The 17,439-nt window shown below is 51.2% G+C and overlaps 1 protein-coding gene across 2 annotated transcripts in view; it reads left to right on the top strand.

Annotated features, from left to right (window-relative positions):
• Positions 1-388: 388 nt before the first annotated feature.
• The window catches only part of CHD9 (chromodomain helicase DNA binding protein 9), a 170,759-nt gene continuing 153,708 nt past the window's right edge, over positions 389-17,439 (top strand). The window contains exon 1 of one of the 2 annotated variants that reach the window (XM_080643922.1): positions 389-505. The gene's annotated coding sequence lies outside the window, so the exon portion shown is untranslated. The remainder of the gene's footprint in view (positions 506-17,439) is intronic. The other variant, XM_080643918.1, reaches the window with a different exon arrangement.

Here is a 17,439-nt window from a genome sequence, read left to right as displayed (position 1 = left end):
CTTCTAATGTTTCCTGCATATTTCAAAGAAAGGCTCTGCCAAATCGGGGTGTCCTGAAAACTTTTGGATGAAAGAGAAGGTCTCAGAGACCAGCCAGGAAAATCCCAGGATGGATCCCAGGCCAGCACCAGGGCCTGGCTGCCCCTCCGTGCCCCCTAAAGAGAGCAGCACGTTCAGGTCGCAGCGCCCTCTGGCCAGGGAGGGCGTTCCCACCCCCCCCCCCCCCACCCCCACCCCCGGCTTGGCGCTGGGATGCCTAGCTTCTTGGAAAACCACCCACGTGGGAAGCGGAGGCAGCATTTCCGCCGGGGACTGAGCGCTCACCTCCCAGGCCCCGGCCCCGCACGGCCGCTCCGGGGCCACGAGGTGGCGCTGCGCTCCAGCGGGCGCTGCTCCGCGCCCGGAGAGAGGACAGCGGAGCCGCGACAGACAGACAGATCGAACCGGAGCCTCCGAACCTGAGCCTCCGGATCCCGGGGACTGGCGGGCAGCGCCGGCGGCCAAGGTAGGATCCCCGCGCCCCCGGCGTTTCCCTGGAACTTGGTTGGGGTGGGCCGCGTGGCGCCGCCGAGCCCCGCGTGCGGTGGGCAGAGATCACCCGGGAAGTCGCAGCGGCCGCGCGTGTGGTCGCCGACCGACCGGGACCTGGAGACCCGCCGTCTCCCAGCCGGGCCCAGGGCAGAGAGAGCACCAGGGCGCTGGCGCACAAACCTCCCCTGGAAAGCATGCCCGATGCCCGGGACGGCACGTCCTCCACGGAGAGAAGCGAGGCTGGTGCGCAGGAGGACTTCAGCTGAGTGCTGGCTGGGAAGGTCCGAGGCACCATTTCTCAAACTTGGCCGCACATTGGCATCGCTTGGGGATTCGTTTTTTGTTTTTTTGTTTTTTTGTTTTGTTTTTAAAGTCTGGTGCCCTAGAGACTCCGGTGTGAGTGGTCTGGGTCCAGGCCTGGGCATCTGGATATTGAAAAGCTTCCAAGCATGCCCGGCCCGTGTGGCTCAGGGGTTGAGCGTGGACCTGTGAACCAGGAGGTCACGGTTGGATTCCTGGTCAGGGCACATGCCCGGGTTGCAGGCTCGATCCCCAGTGTGGGGCATGCAGGAGGCAGCCCATCCATGATTCTCTCATCGTTGATGTTTCTATCTCTCACTCCCTCTCCCTTCCTCTGTGAAGTCAATACAAATATTTTTAAATAATAATAATTAATAATAATAATAATAAAAGCTTCCAAGCGATTCCATGTAGCAGCCAAGTTTGCGGCCCCTGGATGTAAAGGGTTGTAAAAAAAACCCCAGGACGTGTGTGGCAGCCCAGACTGCTGATTCTTCTTTTCTTCTTCTTGTTCTATGTGCCTTTTAAGCAGGAAATACCTCTGCCGCCTTTGAGCTGTCAACCCAAGATAACCAAGCCACACCCTCCCTCCCCACAGGGCTGGTTTTGAAAGGGCTGAACTTGAACGTGGGCAGAGAGCAGACAGACACTGATGTGGGATATGAGGGAAGACTCCTGGGAAGTGTGTTTGTGTGTGTATGTGAGGGGGAGGGCGGGTTCCTCCTTACCCTGATCCCACAGAAGTTCTGGCCCGGCTGGAGCTGCCCTCCTCATTGTGGCAAATACAGCTGAGCAGTCCGAGTAAGGTCCCTTATGACTAATAAAAGGGACCCCTTATATTTACATTACAGTAAAGTGGGGACCAGCATGGGCTTCGAGTCCCCAGAACCAGCCCTCCCTTATAGGACCCCCCAGAAGTCACTGAGCCACCCTAGCCTCATTTTCCTCGTCTGCAAAATGGGTACGATAGCATAAAACTCTTAAGAGTTGGTGTGGGAATGATTCACAATAAAAGGTAATGTTTCGTGTTTGGCTCAGTGCAGGGGTCCTCAAACTACGGCCCGCGGGCCACATGCGGCCTGCCGAGGACATTTATCCGGCCCGCCGGGTGCTGCTGCCTGTCCTGCTTAGCAGCCGACTCGTCCCGGGCCCGCAGTGCACATAGGAATTTGTTCATAGTTGTTTTTTTTTAAACTATAGTCCGGCCCTCCAAAGGTCTGAGGGACAGTGAACTGGCCCCCTGTTTAAAAAGTTTGAGGACCCCTGAGATAGAGCATCGGCCTGTCGACCCAAAGGGTCCCGGGTTCGATTCCAGCCAAGGGCACGTACTTAGGTTGCAGGCTCCTCCCTGGCTGGGGCCCTGGTGCGGGCGCGTGCAGGAGGCAACCCATCGATGTGTTTCTCTCACATCGATGTTTCTCTCTGTCTTTCCCTCTCTCTTCCACTCTCTATAAAAATCAATGGAAAAAAAATATCCTCGGGTGAGGATTTTTAAAAAATGTTTTTAAAGGTAATGTTTACTAAGGGCGTGCCTGTGCCAGACACGGTGCTAAGTGCTTGCTGTGGATCGCCACCTTGCCTCCCCGCCGTAACCTACAAGGAAGGGCTGTCATGACTGCATTGGGGCTCAGAGAGGCCCAATGTAGTCATGACAAGAGGAAGTTGCTCGGTGTTGCATGATAGTAAGAGGCAGATCCCGAACTTGAACCCAGGCAGTCTGACTCCAGAGCCAAGCACAAAAGTACCACAGTCTGGCCGAAACCGGTTTGGCTCAATGGATAGAGCGTCGGCCTGTGGACTGAAGGGTCCCGGGTTCGATTCCGGTCAAGGGCATGTACCTTGGTTGCGGGCACATCCCCAGTGGGGGGTGTGCAGGAGGCAGCTGATCGATGTTTCTCTCTCATCGATGTTTCTAGCTCTCTATCCCTCTCCCTTCCTCTCTGTAAAAAATCAATAAAATATATTTTTAAAAAAATAATAAATAAAATATATTTTTAAAAAAAAAAGTACCACCGTCTGCGGCTCCCCTGGGTGACGGAGGGACCGCGGAGAGCACCGAGCACCGGGCAGGCTTGTATGTGGTGCGTCCTGAAACGCCCGCTCTCGTGGCTGCCAACGAAGCACTGTCCCTGAATTGACTCATTTGTTTGTTCAAAATGTATTGGCCGTGGGGAGCCTACTGTGTGCCAGGCAGTCTGGAAGACGCTAGAGATAAAATGGTGAAAAGACCCAAAGGGGAGCCAGCCCTCAATGGACTCGCACTCCAGTGAATGGGAAAAACACCCCATAAATACGAGTACGATGCTGGGTTCCCCCATCTATGGAGCAACTAGGTCTCCATCTGCCTCCTGCCCCTGCAGGACAGTGATCTGAACAGGGGCCAGCAGACACTTTCTGGAAGGGGCCGGATAGGAAATAGTTTGAGCTTCATGGACCATATGGTTTCAGCGGCAACTACTCAACGCTGCCATCACAGAGTAGAAGCAGCCGCGGTCACATGGAGACAAATGAGTGTATTATGAGTGTCGCTGCGTTCCAATAAAACTTTATTTAGGGACACTGAAATTGGGATTTCATGTCACTTTCCTGGGTCACAAGATGGTATTCTTCTTTCCATTTTTTTTTTCTCAACCATTTAAAAGTATAAAAACCATTCTTAGCTCAGAGACTGTATTAAAAAAAAAAACACCAAAAGCCGAAACCGGTTTGGCTCAGTGGATAGAGCGACGGCCTGCAGACTGAAAGGTCCCAGGTTCGATTCCGGTCAAGGGCATGTACCTTGGTTGCGGGCACGTCCCCAGTAGGGGGTGTGCAGGAGGCAGCCGATCGATGTTTCTCTCTCATCGATGTTTCTAACTCTCTGTCCCTCTCCCTTCCTCTCTGTAAAAAATCAATAAAATACATTTTTAAAAAACAACAAAAACAAACAAACAAACAAAAGCAACACAGGCATTGCCCAGGCGGTGTGGCTCAGTGGTTGAGCGTCGACCCAGGAGCCAAGAGGTTGCTGGTTTGATTCCCAGTCAGCGCAGATGTCTGGGTTGCAGTCTTGATCCTCAGTAGGGGGTGGGTGTGCAGGAAGCAGCCGATTGGTGTTTCTATCTCTCTACCCTTCTCCCTTCCTCTCTCTTTAAAATAAAACATAAATAAATAAACCATTTTTTTAAAAAAATAGGCATGGGGCTGGCTGTGGACTGTGGTTTGCTGACTTGCGCTAGAATCAGGGGACCCAAGGGTCAGAAAGTGTGACCTGTCCATCTAGTTGAATACCTGAGCCTTGAAGCTCTATTGCGCATGCTCGGCCATGTGTTGAATGCCCCCCGACAATGGAACTTTCTCACTGAGCCGCTCCTTCATCCCATCGTCAGAATTTCAAACTGTGCCATAGTTGGGGTTTCCCCAAAAGCAGATCATGAGGCAAGGATTTGGGTGCCAGGAACTTGTTTGGGAGGGGGTCCCGGGAAACCCAGGGAGCGGGAGCTGAGCCCAGGAAGGGAGGAGGCCCACAAAGGATGTGATGACTGGGTTACCCCCAGGGCAACGGAGCTCGGTTCCTCCAAGGACCATTGGAGAGATGGTATGTCCCCCAAGGAGACAAGGAAGCCGGGGTATTTTCCCACCTCCCCATCCCTCATTGATGGAGCGTTGCTACACAATGCACTTCTTCTTTTTTTTTTTTTAATATATCTTTTTATTGATTTCAGAGAGGAAGGGAGAGGGAGAGAGAGAGAGAGAAACATCAATGATGAGAGAGAACCGTGCATCAGCTGCCTCCTGCACGCCCCACACTGGGGATGGAGCCTGCAACCTGGGCCTGTGCCCTGACCGGGAATCGAACCGTGACCTCCTGGTTCGTAGGCCGATGCTCAACCCCTGAGCCACGCTGCTGGGCTCACATGCACTTCCGGTCCGTTCTGCACACTGCCTGCTAACCTGCCTGGGGCCAGAAAATGCCTTCAGGCAGAAAGAAGGGAGAGGCAGCAGTGCATCTGGAACCCGTAGGTGGCCTTGGGGTGTCGCTGATGAGTCCAGGTGGGCTACAAAGTGTTTCTGACTGTTGTCGAGTGCAGCGGTCGCCAACCGGTGGTCCCCAGACCCACTGGTGGTCCGTGAGTTCCGAAAGGTTGGCGACCGCTGGTCTAGTGTGCTGCCATCCCACTGGGGGCTCTCTGGGGTGAGTTGCTGGGGCACAGAGTCTTGGCACTAAAGCCCACGACGTCTCAGACCGGGTTAGGGCCTCCCTCTCCAGCCCTCTGCTGCTCTCTCCCAGGAGCAGGGGCTCCAGCCACACTGGCCTTTCACTTCCTTGAACTTGGCAGACTCTTCCTTCTGACCACAGTCAACAGAAGAAGTCTCAGGGAAGTACCAGAATGTTCCCGTCACACTTGCTCATCTTCCTCTTTGTGTAAATCAGCAGGCCTCAAACCCAGGGCAGTGGACGGGCAACAGGAGCTAAGATTTAGTAACAGCGCTGTGTTTTATGTTTATCTTTACAGTTCCCACCTATATGTGGCAAGTGTTGCTGGCTTCGCACTCGCAATAACGATATAAAGTGTTTTTAAAAAAATAAATGTATGCAAATAATGTGTCTACTTAAAATACCATATGATTTCACTTATGTGTGGAATTTAAAGAACAGTATAAATGAACAAACAAAACAGAAACAGACTCAGATACAGAGAACAGATTGATGGTTACCTGAGAGAGACTGGGCGAAAAAGGTGAAGGGATTAACAAGTACAAATTCAGCCCTGGCCGGTTTGGCTCAGTGGATGGAGCGTTGGCCTGTGGACTGAAGGGTCCCAGGTTCGATTACGATCAAGGGCACATGCCCAGGTTGTGGGCTCGATCCCCAGTAGGGAGCGTGCAGGAGGCAGCCGATCAAAGATTCTCTCTCATTATTGATGTTTCTATCTCTCTCTTCCTCTCTGGAATCAATAAAAATGTTGTTTTTTAAAAGTACAAATGCATAGTTACAAAATAGTCACAGGGATGTAAAGTACAGCACAGAGAATATACTGAATAAAATTGTAATAACAAGTATGGGTGGGGCGCTGGAGATGTTGGGGGGACCACTCTGTAAAGTATATGATTGTCTAACCACTATGCTGTCCACCTGAAACTAACACAGAATAATATGGAATATAAACTGATATTGAAAAATTAAATTAAAAAATGTGTCTACTGCCCAGCCGGCGCAGCTCAGTAGTTGAGCATTGACCTATGAACCAGAAGGTCACATTCAATTCCCAGTCTGGGCATATGCCTGGTTTGCAGGCTCAGTCCCCAATAGGAGGCAGCTGATCAATGATTCTCTTGCATCACTGACATTTCTATCACTCTCTCCCTCTCCCTTCCGCTCTGAAATTAATTTAAAAATATATATTTTAAATGTGTCTACTTAAAGAAACATATTAAATAGAAAAGGTGGTATCTATACTAATAAAAGGGTAATATGCTAACTAGACCAGATGCCCCTCCAGACAAAGCCACTGTGGCAGGGGCTGAGGCAGAGGTAGTTAGGGGCAACGAGGCCAGCAGGCAGAGGCGGTTAGGGAGATCAGGCAGGCAGGGGAGCAGTTAGGGGCATCAGGAAGGCAGGCAGAGTGGTTAGGGGCATCAGGAAGGCAGGCAGGCATGTGAGCGGTTAGGAGCCAGCAGTCCCGGATTGCGAGTGGGATCGGGCCTAAACCGGCAGTCGGACATCCCCCGAGGGGTCCCGGATTGGAGAGGGTGCAGGCTGGGCTGAGGGACCCCCCCCCTCCCCGGTGCACGAATTTCGTGCACTGGGCCTCTAGTGAGAACATAATAAAAAATAATCATCGCCACCCTTACTGAGCACTTCCTATGTGCCGGGTGCTCTTCTAAGCACGTTACGTGTCTAGCGTCATTACTCCTCAACACAACCCCAGGGGTCAAGCACTATTTGAGGTAGGGACTATTATTAGCTGAGAACACAGGCCGAGGGAAGTTCAGTCACTTGCCCATCCCTATGTAGCGGAGAACCGGAAAGGGAACCCAGACAGCCCACGCCAGAGTTCATGCTCCGAATCGCTTTTCTCATACACTGTTTCTCATGCACTTGAAAAAAAAAGGAGAAAAAAAACCACGTGAAGATGATATTTGAATGAGAGGAAACCTGCCGTACACGGTTCCTCTTTGGTATCTAGCCAAAATCCGCCTCCTGGCTCTCCTGCCCCTTGGTCGGCAGGCTTTCTTCTGGAACCCTAGGGAACAAATCCATCCCTTTCCCATCACTACCGTCCGTCAGGTAGGTGGTGACAGGAACCGCTGCCCCTCGAGGGTCTCCCCTGCTCTGGAATAAACCTTGCCAGTTCCTTCTGCTTTTTCTCTGTGTGTTCTCGGCATCTTCCCCCAAACACAGGGTTTCTTTCTTCCCTATTCTGTTTTTTTTTTTTTTTATTCAAGAGAACTTATAAAGTTATTTTTGTTGCTGTAGAATTTTTTTGGGGGGGTGGGGCGAGTGGAGGAGGCCTCGCACAGCTCATTCCGGCTCAGGGTACATGCCTGTGGTTGGAGGGATGGAAGAGGCAAAGGGCAGCTAGATGGTGATGTCCAGAGGGAGGCTGGGCACCCAGAGAGGGCCCTTCCCAGCCAGCATCCCGGGGCGCTGGAGGCTGCCGAGGCTCGTTCCTGGCAAGCCGGAGGCCGAGCGCCTTCAGTGCACGTGTTGCTCAACAGGCTGAAAGGGACAGACTCACCAAATTCACAGGAGCCCGGCGAGGAAGCCAGACCACAAATCTACGAAGTCACGAAGGGACAGGCACTGGGAAGAGGCCTGGAAACTCCGTGTCAGCTTGTCAGCACATTCTCCTCCCTGCAGGGAAGCCCGTGTGGAAAGCCGGCTTCCAGTGAGAAGGCTGGTATTCATGGCATCAGAGCAAGCGGAGCGCGAGGAATGACTTTAGTAGCCAGGGCAGGCTCAGATTTCTGCGTCCTCCCGGGGACCCGAGGGTCCAGAAGGCCGGGTCTAATGCCCCATCCCTGGGCTCACGGTAGACGTGACGAATCAATTATCGCACCTGCCTGCGGTTCTGTGGACCGATCTTGAGATCCTCATCAAGAGAGTATTCCGCGCCTGTCCGTGGTTGAGCGTCCACCCACCAACCAGGAGGTCATGGCTTGACTCCTGGTCAGGGCACATGCCCAGGTTTCGGGCTCCATCCCCAGGGCACATGCCCAGGTTTCGGGCTCCATCCCCAGTGTGGGGCATGCAGGAGGCGGCCGGTCCATGATTCTCTCTCATCATTGATGTTTCTCTCTCTCTCTCTCTCCCTCTCCCTTCCTCTCTGAAATCAATAAAAAAATAAAAAGAGAATCTTCCAGACCCTGGTCCTTGTGGCTCAGTTGAGCTTAGTCCCATGAACCAAGAGGTCACAGGTTCTATTCCCAGGCAGGGCACATGCCTGGATTACAGACTCAATCCCCAGTAGCGGGTGTGCAGAAAGCAACCGATCCATGTTTCTCTCTCTCTCTCAATCAATAAAAACATTTAAAATAAAATAATACTCCTCTATCACAGTTGCCCTCATTTAAAAAAAAGAGTGTTCCAGAACACTGGCCAGCCGCTGGTCTGCCTGTGATGCTCAGGTTTCCCAAGGTCCCACCACGCTGGACAACATGGGACACAAGGCAGACTCTCAAAGACTTGCTCTTTCGTACTGCTTTTTCCTGAGCTCCTGGGACATCACTATCTGTCTCTACCTAATACTCGGTTAGCCTCTGTTAATACAATTGACCGGGCTTTTTTTTTTTTTTTTTTTTTTTTTTTAATTCATGGTCAAGTCTTGATTTGATTTCCAGGCCTTCCTCTTCCTGCTTTGACCAGAGGCACATCCTGTCCTGTCTCTAAGAACTTTTGCAGATCAATAATCATAGACGTTGGGTGTGCATTCCGCCGAGGGATTCTCCCCCACATTCGCGGGTGACTTGCCGTGTCCCTCCCAGTAACGACTTCTTGCAGCCAAGAAGCAGTTTGCTGGGATGCTGGGCTTCCTTCCTTTATAGGCTGCATGCACAAACGTTTTAAAATTTTTGATGAAGTTCAATTTATCTAGTTTTTTTTTCTCTTATATCTAAATACTAGAGGCCCGGTGCACAGATTTGTGCACTGGTGGGGGTCCCTCGGCCTGGCCTGCGCTCTCTCCTAATCCAGGACCCCTTGGGGGATGTCGGACTGCCGGTTTTGGCCCGATCCCCCCAGGCCCAGGCCAAGGGACCCCACCGGTGCACGAATCCATGCACCAGGCCTCTAGTATGCATATAAGATCTTTGGTTAATCTATTCCTGCCCTCCCCTCCCCCTTCCCTCTGAGATTCACCAGTCTGTTCCATGTGTCCATGCCTGTGCACTGAGCGTCTGCCCCCTGGTGGTCAGTACACATCATAGCTAATGGTCAAACGGTCGCTTAAGCTTTTAGATAGATAGATAGATAGATAGATAGATAGATTTATTTTTATTGATTTCAGAGAGGGAGAGAGAGATAAAAACATCAATGATGAGAGAAAATTACTGATCGGCTCCTCCTGCACACCCCCATGGAGATTGAGCCCACAACCCGGGCATGTGCCCAGACCAGGAAGCCAACTGTGACCTCCTGGTTCATAGGTCAAAGCTCAACTCCTAAGTCACACCGGCCAGGCTCTAGTTTTCTCTTTTGTTACCTATTCTTTTGGTGCCTCATCCAAGAAATCATTGCCAAATCTAGTATCATGAGAATTTGTTTCTTCTTTGTTTTCTCATAGGAGTTTATAGTTTTAGATCTTGTGTTTAGGTCTTTGATCTAATTTTGGTAATTTTTGTATATGGTATAAAGTAAGGGTCCAACTTCATTCTTTTGCATGTGAATATCTGGTTTTCCCAGCACCATTTGTTGAAAAGACTGTCCTTTCCCTATTGGATGGTTTTGGCACCCTGTTGAAAATCATTTGACAATATCTGCAATGGTTTCTTCCTAGGCTTCCTATTCTATCCCATTGGTCCCTATGTCTGTCTGTATGCTGATAGCACGCTGGTTTGATAACTCTGCCTTTGGAGTAAGTTTCGAAATCAGAAAGTTTGTATCTTCCCACTTTGTTCCTCTTTTTTAAGATTGGGGGGAGGGGGGAATATCATTGGGATAGAGATTGCATTGAATCCATAGTTGACTTTGGATAGTATTGACATCTTAATAATAAGTCTTCCAGTCCATGAACATGGGATGTCTTGCCATTTATTTGTATCTTGTAAATTTTTTTAGCAATGTTTTGCAATTTTCAGTGTCCTTGTTTAAATTTATTCCTAAGTATTTTATTAGTTTTTTATCTCACTTCCACTTTTGAGGCTTCCGATATATTGAAATATATATATGTATTTATGACCACATATATATACACCGACAAAAGAAATTCACAATGAGACACAAGAAAGTTGGTCAATTTTAACTCTATGACGCTCTCAATGTTTTTTGGGGACCGCATATACAGACATTAATAGGATTATATGGAGTGGGGAAAAAAACCCAACTTTTAGTCCCTTCGTGAATGTGAGGTCCCCCTGTCCACTCACCCCCACCAGGATGGGAGGAAAGGGCCTGGTGGTTTCTCATATTGGGAGTAGGAGTGGGAAAAGCATAATATTCCCTCTGGCGGGCCCTGCTAAGGTTTCCAGCAAAAGCCTGAAGTCACCATAGGCCTACTCAAAGCATCTCCCCAGAATGGGATGCTGAGAACAGGAGATCCCTTTGAAGCCTCAAGTGAAAAAAACCTCAGAGCCCGAGGTCATGGAGATGTTCCACCTTGCACAGAAACAGCCACCAGAGGTGCAGATGAAACTGAACAGCCAGCTTACTCTCCCCCTCGTCTTGCCAACCCTGTGGGGGTTTCGGGGCCTGTGTTGCTGGCCCACACCAGCTTCAGCTGGAGGAGATGTGTGAGGATAATATTGGGGTGAGGGAGCATAGTATGAGAGGGTCCCAGCCTTGCTCAGTCATGTCCCCCACCGCCAGGATGGCTCATCAATGGCAGGCCTCACCCCTTCTGTCATCCAACAAACTTAGGGTTTTCTAGACCTACCAGTGAAACTTTGTTCGTTTGCTGGCATTGGATTTATTTTGCTTCTTGGCGGTTATTTTTTGGCCTGTGGGTTTGGTGGTTTGACTGGCATTGCACATGCCACACACACACACACACACACACACACACACACACACACACACACACACGCCATTCCATAACACTCCAAATGTCTGCAGAATGCATGGGCTGAGAGTCCGGTGACACAGCCTGCCTCCTTTCCCCTCTCCTTCCCTCTTCCTCCTCCTCCCTGCTGAAGCCCATTGCTCTCCGATCCCCCCACCGGAAGCCCCCTCTGTCACAGGGCCACTCCAGCGGCTGCTCCTGCAGGCCCCAGCCAACTCCTATTTCCATAGCAACTTAAACTCGTGTTTCCATCCCTGCATTTCCACTTTGGAAAGGAAACCCATAATAGTTTTTTAAAAGAAAGGAAAAAAAAAAAAGGAGCTACATCTGGCACGGTCCACTTGGACTGTAGAGAATTCCTGGCTCCCCCGGCTCCCCCCGAGCCTCTGGAGACCCTCTCTCACTCCCCTCGGCCCACGGCATTCCTCCACCTCCCCAAGGCTCCTGGCTCAGAAGCAGGTTGGAGGAGAAGCCGGCGTGACCTCTCTCTCTTTAAATGAATGCAAGATGACTTGCGCTTTGCCAACCCAAGGAGAGGAGCAGGTCAGAGGCTCTGTTCCGTGGCATTGGGCGAGGCTAACCTGTGTCACCGGGGGTGTTTGCGTATTTACTCTCCTGAATCTGTCATTACGTCATCTCTGAAGATGAGCCCCCGCCCCGACCCCCGACCCCCCCCCCCCCTCCGCCCAGACTCTGAGGTTGTTTGAGCGAGATTGGATGACTGAAATTCAGGGTGGTGGTTTGACTGGCATTGCACACGCAGGAACCAAGGAGTCTGACATGAAGGGGCCCGGGAAAGCTCTCCCCGCTCCCATCCCCGCAAGACTTTTCTCACTGACCTGACGCATCCCTGCTGTCTGCAATTCCACCATTGGCCTTTGGGTTCACAGGCCACTTTCTATTAAAAATGGAAAGTGCAGCCCTCGCCGGTGTGGCTGAATGGTTAGAGCGTCTGCTCCCCCACACACCGGAGGGTCGCAGGTTCGATCCCCAGCCCTGGTTGGGGCACATGTGGGAAGCAACCAATTTATGTGTCTCTCACATCAGTGTTACTCATTCTCTCTCTCTCTCTCTCTCTCTCTCTCTCTCTCTCTCTCTCTTCCTCCCTTCCACTCCCTCTAAAAATCAATGGAAAAAATACCCTCAGGTGAGGATTTAAAAAAAAAAAAAAAAAGGACCGTGCCTGCTAAGTTGGCTGAGCTTGTACATCTCCATCCCTAGCACTGTGCCTTGCACATAGTAAGTGCTCAGTTAATGTTTGTTGGGTTGAATTAATATCCTAGCATACAGGGCTTCAACACATCGTTTTCTATTCTGACATCTGGCCAGAAACACTTCTAGATCTGAACTCTGGATAGACACATTTTGGCAAGAAGGGATTTTTTAAAAATTACTATTAAGTACTTTTATTTTTTTAAAAATGTATCTTTATTGATTTCAGAGTGGAAGGGAAAGGGAGAGAGAGAAACATCAATGATGAGAGAGAATCATGGATCGGCTGCCTCCTGCACACCTTACACTGGGGATCGAGCCCACAACCCGGGCATATGCCCTGACCAGGAATCGAACCAGGGACCTCTTGGTTTCTGGGTTGAAGCTCAACCGCTGAGCCACGCCAGCCAGGCTTATTAAGCACTTTCTTAAAAATCCTTTTCCTCCCACCCTAACCGGTTTGGCTCAGTGGATAGAGCCTCGGCCTGCTGACTCGGGGGTCCCAGGTTCGATTCCGGTCAAGGGCATGTACCTTGGTTGCGGGCACATCCCCAGTGGGGTGGGGGGGTGCAGGAGGCAGCTGATGGATGTTTCTCTCTCTTCGATGTTTCTAACTCTCTCTCCCTCTCCCTTCCTCTCTGTAAAAAATCAATAAAATATATTTTTAAAAAAATAATCCTCCTCCTCCCCCGAACCTGCCGTATACCACCATTTCTGCTCGAGCAGTCGGTTCTTAGGACTGCTCGGGAAACAGTGCGTGCTGGGAAAGTAAGGGGTGTCATTAAACACTTGCACGGAGTTGACACGGTTTGTCTGAACATGGGTTTTCAGCTGCAGCATGCTCCCCTCCACCCACCCACACCTGCTGCCCATGTGAGCTGGGCTTCGGGAGTTCCTGGTGATGTGGGTTTTATTTTTTAACGCAAGGTGGCTGGGGTGGGCGGGGGGGTGCGGGGGGGGGAGCCCCCACGGTCTGCTGGGCTCTGGCTATGAAAAATACAAGCTGCGTCTGACTGAATGACAGAAAGAAATCTGTTGAGCCAGGAAGCGTAGTAAATACCGTGACTCTCTGCAAATGTGCACAGCTTTTTCCAGTCTGGAAAAATGAAGAGATTTGTCTGTGCAGAACCAGCCAAGTCTCCACCCCTCCTCCCTTCCCACCGCTCCACCCCCACCTCCTGGCGAGGCCTCCCACCCGGCCCCAGACATTCAGTCATCAGCTTTCATCCTTTGTGACTTGCCCTGCCCCAGGAAATAACATTGCCCAGGCTCTGGGCAGCCAGGCCACCAGCCTCTCCCTCCCGAGCGCCTTGGAGGGATGTCTGTCTGGTGGGTTTGCCGGCCTGCAGACCGTGGGCAGAGTTGACTCACAGCTGAACGGTGCAGGGGGCAAAGCAAGGACCCAGTGTCTTCTCTTCCCTTGCTCACTCCCCGCGCACCCCCTCCTCCCCTCCCATCGTCCCCCTTTTGCGTTGGAAGAAGTTTGATCCCATCCCTCTGTTCATCAGACAGTGTTCAGAGGGAAGACTTGCAAAAGGTGAGGGTTTCCCTGCATTCGCTTTAGGCTGGTACCGGGGATGGAGGGGGACTGGGAAAAATCTCCCGGTGACGCAAAGAATCCAGGTCCAGAACCACCTTTGGTGGGTATGGTTTCTAAGTGGGAGGGGCTTCCCACGAAGACCTGGGCCTGCATCTTGTCTCGCAGGGAGACACATGGCAGAGCAGCTGTGCTGCTGTTTCCTCCGATGGTTCGTGTGGGGCTTGTGCTGACAAGGCTGAGGGGCAGGAAGCAGCCGCCCGCTGGAGACAGCGTATCCAATCTGCAGGGCTGGGTACTGGGCAGGGCGCGGGGCTCTGAGCCCTGGCTCCCGTGCGTGCGTGCGTAGGGAGAACTGCGTCTGTGTTACTCATCACCACCCCATATCCGCGGTGCCTAGACCAGCCTGCCAGCAGCAGGTGCTCTATGCGAGTTTTCTGAGCCGGTGAATGAATGAATGAATGAATGAGCCGATAACCTTAGATGCTTTTCCTCTTTGAGCCTCAGTTTCCTCCTCTGTGAAAAAAAAAATAATAGAAAAAAATATAATGCTCTGCCTAGTTCACTGGGCCAGTGTGTGTGTGTGTGTGTGTGTGTGTGTGTGTGTGTGTGTGAGAGAGAGAGAGAGAGAGAGAGAGAGAGAGAGAAAATGGGTATTCTTTGCCCTCTGTAAGTTATCATTTAAAAGCCAGTTCAGGCCCTGACCGGTTTGGCTCAGTGGATAGAGCGTCGGCCTGTGGACTGAAAGGTCCCAGGTTCGATTCCGGTCAAGGACATGTATTTCGGTTGCAGGCACATCCTCAGTAGGGGGTGTGCAGGAGGTGTGCTGATCAATGTTTCTCTCTCATCGATGTTTCTAACTCTCTATCCCTCTCCCTTCCTCTCTGTGAAAAATCAATAAAATATATTTTTTAAAAAATAAAAAATAAAAGCCAGTTCGGTTTGGCTCAGTGGATAGAGCATCGGCCTGCCGACGGAAGGGTCCTGGGTTCGATTCTGGTCAAAGGTACGTGCCTGGGTTGCAGGCTCCATCCCCAGTAGGGGGTGTGCAGGAGGCAGCTAATCCATGATTCTTTCTCATCATTGATGCTTCTAGCTCTCTCTCCCTCTCCCTTCCTCCCTCTGAAATCAATAAAATTATATTAAAAAAAAATTTTTAAAGCCAGTTCGTCTCGGGTTCTATGCTTCTCCCTAGTGTGCATGTCCTTCATTGGAAGGACCGTGTCCCACCATGTTCCACTTCGTTCTCCACCCCGCATTCTGAGTCCCCTGAGGATAGGAGAGCATGCATGGCCAATGCTTTGAGCAGTTTAAATCTGAGAACAATGATTTCCAATGATTTTCCAGGTTCCCAGCCTTGACTTATGGCGGCGGCCACATCGGTCCTGTTTAAAAAAAAAAAAAAAAAATCCAACTAAGGAAATTCGGAGATCTAATTGGCTTTATTCACTGATCCGTGCGTTGGGCAGCGTCCCATCTGGGAAGCAGAAAGGCGCTCTCAGGAGCTGTAGAAAGAAGTGGGAGGCTTTTATAGGCAGGAGAGGGAGCTAAGAGGAGGCTTCTAACAAAGAAGGGATTGTTGGAGGCGAGGCCACTGCCCTTCGGGGGGAGGACTGGGGTCTGTCCTGCCAATGACCTCGCTCTCTGGTGCTGACCAGGCAAGTCCGGATTGACGGGTAAAGGTCACATTCCTGAGACAGGCTGCCATGAAGCCTCGATTGGCCGATGGGGGGCTTAGCACCAGTGACGCCATTTTGGGCTGGTTGTCTCTTTTTTTTTTTTTTTTAAATATATTTTATTGATTTTTTACAGAGAGGAAGGAAGAGGGATAGAGAGTTAGAAACATCGATGAGAGAGAAACATCCATCAGCTGCCTCTTGCACGCCCCCTACTGGGGATGTGCCCGCAACCAAGGTACATGCCCTTGACCGGAGTCGAACCTGGGACCCTTGAGTCCGCAGGCTGACGCTCTCTCTATCCACTGAGCCAAACCAGTTTTGGCTGGTTGTCTCTTTAGGAACCGTTCTGTGCTTGGCTCCAGAACTCCCCCGAAGTCCTCCGCAGGGTGGAGCGTGCCTTCCTTCCTTAGCTCAAACTGCAGCTTTTCAGCGATTGCCAGAGGCAGGCCCACCTCCATGGCCCTGTCCAGGCGGTGTCCTCTGCCAGAAACACTCACTTGTCCGTGTTCCCTGTCCAATTCCCAAGCCGCCCTCCAATCTGAGACCTCGTTGCTTGCAGAATCCGTTCCCCCACTCCTCCCACCGGCCCGCCCCCCTTGCTGCTTGGGGCTCCCCCTCGCCCACTCCGTGTCCACTTCCCCTGTCCGCCTGCTTACCCCACGGAATTGCCATCTCCCGGGCTCTTGTCTGCCTCGCTCTTAAACTGCGGGCCCCCTGAGGGCCAGGACGGGGTCTTCCTTGTTCCTTTGCTGTTGTTTTTTTGAAGGGAACATATCAGGATTTTATGGTCATATCATAAGACAAAATATGAAGCTTAGAACTGGAGAACTTGACCCTTTCTCTCCTTACCTCCTCCCAGTTCAGAATGCTCGCATCTCTTCACAGCCAGCATTCTCTTAGATCTGCAGTTGGGCTCAACGCATTCAAGCCTCGGCACAACCTTCTTTGTAGTTTTAGCCTTTTTTTTTTTGAAAATCGGCTTGGTCTGCCCACCATAGCCACTCTGCTTCCTGTCGCAACGCCGCTGTCCCTGCGCACAGAGAGCATCCTGGCCGTCTTGTCCTGTGTTCCCTGGTGGGGGTGATGCCTGCCACACTTCTTACAGGAAGTCCACGGGTTTTAGGAACGCTCACCGTGTCTGCGAGAGCGCTGTCAGCAGGGGACGCTCTTCCTCGTGCCTTGATGGAACCTCTGGGCATGGCAGCGCCAGGCACCGAGAAGGGGCTCAGTAAACATGCTGATTACATGGAGAGCCACAGTGGGTTGGGGAGACGGGAGAGAAGAGAGCGAAACCGGGGTCACAAAGGTTCTCTTAGGAGCGTGTCATAGACTGAAGTATAAACAGAAGACTTCTCATCCAGCGGGTGTGGCTCAGTGGTTGAGCGTCCACCCAGGAACCAGGAGGTCACCTATTCCATTCCCGGTCAGGGTACACGCCTGCGTTGCGGGGGGTCCCTAGTAGGGGGCGTGCAGGAGGCAGCTGATCAGTGATTCTCTCTCATCATTGATGTTTCTATCTCTCTTTCCCTCTCCCTTCCCCTCTGAAGTCAATACAAATATATACACTGAGTGGCCAGGTTATGATGATCTCTGAACACATAATAATCTGGCCACTCAGTGTATATCCTATAGAATAAAAGGCTAATATGCACATTGTCTCCTCGACCAGGAGTTCGACCAGCAGGCAGGCCGGCCAACCGCCCATGTCTCCTCCCCCTGGCCAGGCTGGCCGGACCCCACCCATGCACGAATTCATGCACTGGGCCTCTAATATATATATATATATACACACACACACACACACACATATATATATATATATACACACACACACACATACATCTATACACACACACACATCTACACACACACACACACACACACACACACACACACACACACACACTGAGTGGCCAGATTATTATGCATTCAGAGATCATAATAATCTGGCCACTCAGTGTGTATTTTAAAGCAGCTCTCT

The sequence above is a fragment of the Plecotus auritus genome (genome assembly GCF_963455305.1).
Source record: "Plecotus auritus genome assembly, chromosome: 10".
Lineage (NCBI taxonomy): Eukaryota > Metazoa > Chordata > Mammalia > Chiroptera > Vespertilionidae > Plecotus > Plecotus auritus.
Note: the sequence above shows the minus strand (reverse complement) of the source record. Positions and strands in the feature narration are given on the sequence as shown.